The sequence below is a fragment of the Coptis chinensis genome, chromosome 4 (genome assembly GCF_015680905.1).
Source record: "Coptis chinensis isolate HL-2020 chromosome 4, ASM1568090v1, whole genome shotgun sequence".
NCBI lineage: Eukaryota > Viridiplantae > Streptophyta > Magnoliopsida > Ranunculales > Ranunculaceae > Coptis > Coptis chinensis.
In genome coordinates this window covers 53,442,828-53,447,614 of record NC_141459.1, presented here as the reverse complement: position 1 = coordinate 53,447,614, position 4,787 = coordinate 53,442,828, and the positions used below count along the sequence as shown (strand labels likewise).

The following is a 4,787-nucleotide window of genomic DNA, read 5'->3' as shown; positions in this document are numbered from 1 at the left end:
CGAAGTGGAGATTAATAGTATTTGTAACTTTTTGGATGCAGGGGCACCTTTTTTGCTTAAGTGATCACATTGTAGGAAACATGTGAGTACGTTATGTCTCTATAGGGTATATCCTTCTTTAGTGATACTTTTGTGATTTAGTCCAATTTATTTATTTTTCTTTATTTTTATTTTGAAGTGCTTTGAATATTGAAGTGTTGTGTTAAAACCTTAAATAAGTGATTGCATTATCTAAAATACTTTAAAGATCGCACCTCTCATCTACAGTGGGGCAATAGTGTTTTAATATTTTTTTATGTATCTCTTGGTTAATTTGCCCTCTATTTTTTTTTAGTTATTTACCTAATTTAACCCTATCTAAAAAGATTGTTGGGCTTTTGGTGGACATGTATAAATGGTATATATAAAACGTATATATATATATATATATATATTATAGCAGACTTCAGACATCTAGAAGGTTAGTATTTTTTTCCCCTTGTAATAATAAGAAGGAAAAAATCTCTTTGTCTACATCTTTGTCTGGAATTTTTATTGTTAGTACATATTTTTTGGTACATAAGAAATACAAACACACTTAAACAAAATGTTTTCTCATGCTTCGACCTCATGCATGGCAAAGGAAAAGCCTTTACTTCATCCTGGATTTGTTTGCCATAATGGATTCGCCTTCCGATTTCCCTTTCCAATTGATCACTGCAAGTTCTAGCTCGACAAACTCTCTTGCAGATATGGATGGGTAATTGGTCGCTATTGGGAACTCTGTACAGTGGCCTAGGGGATTCAACACAGAATCGGAAGCAACATGTGCAAACAGCTGAGTACATCAGAATAAACACAAGTCACTTGCTTATAAAGTAATATGTGTCAAGTATTATATAAAGATTGAGCAAATTGGCTTCACTCACTGTTGAAGAAACTCTCCACAAGCTCCTCAAATAAGAAGCACAAGTATACATAAAATACTACAGCTTCCCCTATGAACTCTTAAACTTCAATAAAGTGGAGACTTCGCGTTTTAGCAACTATGCATATCCAAACACACTGTTGCCTCACCTGCAAGGACTGTTGTTATTGCACATAGCATTTTAGTAGTGTTAAACAAACCTAACTTAATATTCGTCATGGCCTAAGGTACTGATAAGGTATGCAATATGATATTATTAATGGTCTCTAGCTCCTGTAGTCCTGTAACTAATAACAGTAACCAGCTGCACATCACACTGACAACATTTGGCAGGTAAGCTTACACACTCTGACACTCTTCTGTGTGAAAGTATTTGTTGTTTGGGACTTATTTTTGCTGAAGAGAAAGAAGACGCTAAGGTGGACTTTACTATAAGCATAATAGCCCACTTGGTTGAACCTGAATGTTTCTTGGTCTAAAATTCGAGAAAGGTTGTACGTCTTCCCAGTAGAGTCAAACAGATAAGAAGAGAACAAGGGAAATTTCTTTGAATCAAATGAATTAGTCCAGTATGCAGCTGGAACAAGGACATATGAAATTAGGAGGAAACCAAAGAGTACATTAAGGATGGTAAAACCAGGGGCTAAGGGACTTCCCAGAAAACTAACTACAGTATTCCAGTCAAATGATATGGAACCGATTTCGAGACCCTTGAGACCTGATCCAATCTACTGCGCTGTGACCGAGTCTTTCCATATCCAACAAACAAATGATAGAGAAGTAATCCCTGGGAACAAATAACCTGGGATGATGTAATATGAAAAACTTGCCATGAAGATCGTAAGAAAGAATTGTAGCCTTAATAGTCCTCCCCTCAGCCTTTTATCCGTCTCATGCAACGCACTGTATAATATATGCAAACAATTGATCAGAAAACAGTGAACATATATAAAAGGATTGAGATGGCTATCTATAGGAGAGATAGAGATGCAGCACCTGAACAGAGAAACTTGAACTAAGTTTGATGGCCACCACATATAGGGAGAATCCACAAGATATTTCCTGAATATACCAGCCCATCCATATCCTAACAACTGAATTTCAGAAACACCAAATGAAACATAAGAAAGAGGTCGCGGAAAGCCATGCTAAACATTACACTGTGATCACCATAAGCTAGAAAATAATTTAACTGACTAAAACACACAAACTTGCAAACTATCAAGACATATTACAATTCAAAACAAAAAAAAAAATGCCCTCCAAAAACAAAAAAACTAACACCAACTTTCTAAAATTAACAAAACAACATTTGGTGTTTCTTAACAAAATCCACAGCTAGCTAAACAGCCAGCATATGTGCTTCAGCCTTGGACTTTCCTATCCATTTTTGTGTTTGCAACAACCACATATTTGTCTTCCCAATCATCCATACTCTGACATAGGGGTGGGCAATGGGCCGGGTCGGACTAGCCTGACCCTAAACATTTAAAGCCTTTCAGTTATTAGGGCCGGGCCAGCCCGGCCCTAAAGTCCTCATAGGGCTGGGTCGGGTCGGGTCATAAGTATAAATTTCAATCCCTGACCCTACCCTATATATTTTCTTCTTTTTACTGCATCAGTTTTAAAACTCATTTATATTACAAAAAAAATTCAAAGATTTGCAAACTCAAAGTCCCACCACTTTGAAATTTGAATAACAACCAATCTAGTAATAATTCTTGATAAGTCCAACAATTTAAAATGCATATCCACAATCTAATAAACTGAAGTACATAGAGACTCATATTTATATTTCAAAATTACAGTTAAAATGCACAAGACACATTTTGGAATGAGCTTTCACTGACATAAATCCGTTATTTCTTGTACTCAAATCTCACCAAAATTACATTTAACATTGAAGAACACAAAGACAAATAAGAGTATGGAATGAGTTTTACTAACGTCAACCTATTTTTCATTAGGCTAGTGCCCAGTGCTCATTATTGTTATTGGCGACTAGGTTAGATGGGGAGTTGTGAGGTGTACGTGAGTTGTGAGATAGAAACAATTAGGTTTACAAGTTTTTATGATATAAGACAAGTTATTAGAAGTACCCATACGGTAAGTGATAAATTACAAAGGACAGTGTTATTTTAATTGAAAATATGTAATAAGGAGTTGGATAGTTTCAGTTGTGTATTTTATAGTGAAATTATAACTAAGGCTTGGTTAGGGCTTGGTTAGGGTCGGGCGTATGTTTCAGAACCTTAGCCCTAACCCTGCCTTAGAAGGCATTAGGGCCGGGTCGGCCCTGCCCTAAATTCTGTGAGGGCTTTAGTTGTGAGGGCTTTATAGGGCTTAGGGTCGGGTCGGCCAGGGCCGGGTTAGGGTCGTTAGGGCCAAATTCCCACCCCTACTCTGACATATTACTCCTCATGCAGGTTTACTACAAAACCTGACAAATCAAACATAAAATATTCAATTTAGCCAAAATAGAAATTAAGAGAAAGAGGAAGAAACGGCAAGTGATATAAGAGGAATAACCTAAGAACGTGGTTTGGAGGGTTTATACAACAACACACACACGCACAGAGAAATTGCAAAGGGAAAGAAAGCCTATCACCAACCCAATCTGTAACACAAACATTTTAGGATTGTATGGACCTAGATATGACCACCAGCAGATGTGTATGGTACATGTGTATGTATCACTAAGAATGTGAAGTGACTCCATACAGATCCTTGCACACTACAAATAGGAAGGGCACAAAGAATAAATAAGCAAAAGACATGTTAACTACTTCTGTTCAATTGCCAAAACACTTAACCAATTTCCTTGCTAGAAGTGGGAATGGATCAATAATCTATTCCAATTGCCTAAAGCCATGTCATCGATATACAATGACCTTATCTAATGCATTTGTAAGCAAATCCAACTATCACACCTACCCCAGGGCATGACAAGTCAATTAAACAACAAACAAAAATAAATAACCTTCGGCTAATCAAGATCATGCATGCACACATATCAGAACACCACACAAGGATCACTTGAATAACTACTCTAACCATCTTCAAGAAGTTCATCAAAACAGGTATCTAAATTATAAAACAAGGGACCAATGCAAGAAAACATTGCCTAGAAGATAACCTAGAATATACTTAGGTAAACTGACAAACACAACCAAACCTTGAAAAAAATAGCACTACTCAAGAAACAAGACATAATCAAAACAGTAAAAAAATAAGACCTATCAACAAATGAAATTGCTAAATTTTTCTTTGTCTTTTTTTAGTATTCACATTCCGACCACTTGAATGCTCTTCGTTTTAAGACAAGGAAAAACAACCTCTTCATCAGATTTATCCAAATTAATATACTTCGTAAGAACTTCAACCCAAAATTCCATAAAGTTCAAGAAAGTTAATCCTTCAACGTTTTTCTCATAATACTCGAATAAATTATCCACTTCATTATTTACCCGGAACATCTTTATAGTATATGAATGAACACGAACACTTCAAAAAAAAAAAACCCCACACATATAAAATTAATAACATTATAAGTAATTAAATGCAAAAAAAAAAAATATATATATATATATATATATATATATATATATATATATATATATATATATATAACCATACTCATCTAATAGGTTTCTCATCCTGAGAACCGACTTTTGAGTTTCACTATTTGCATAAACATTACATACACCACGGTGTATACAACACCTCTTCTACTTGATTTTTTTAATCAGATATTCAAAAAAACCGAAAACAGTAATGCAGTCATAATTATATTGAACAAACGATTCCGCTAACCATTTGTCTTTTGGAAAACCAAAATAATTACGAAATTTACATGAACAATCTCTACAAAACATAAAAA

The 4,787-nt window shown here is 35.1% G+C and overlaps 1 long non-coding RNA gene across 2 annotated transcripts; it reads right to left on the bottom strand.

The window, feature by feature from the left end:
* Positions 1-459: 459 nt before the first annotated feature.
* Positions 460-2,322, bottom strand: LOC147503977 (uncharacterized). 2 transcript variants are annotated; one of them, XR_015220314.1, is made up of 4 exons: positions 1,904-2,322; positions 1,738-1,810; positions 909-1,056; positions 460-817 (listed from the first exon to the last, which is right to left on the bottom strand). It is a non-coding gene; the product is annotated as an uncharacterized LOC147503977 (long non-coding RNA). The 2 variants fall into 2 exon arrangements; XR_015220313.1 differs by having other exon boundaries at positions 1,710-1,810; positions 1,904-2,314.
* Positions 2,323-4,787: the final 2,465 nt, after the last annotated feature.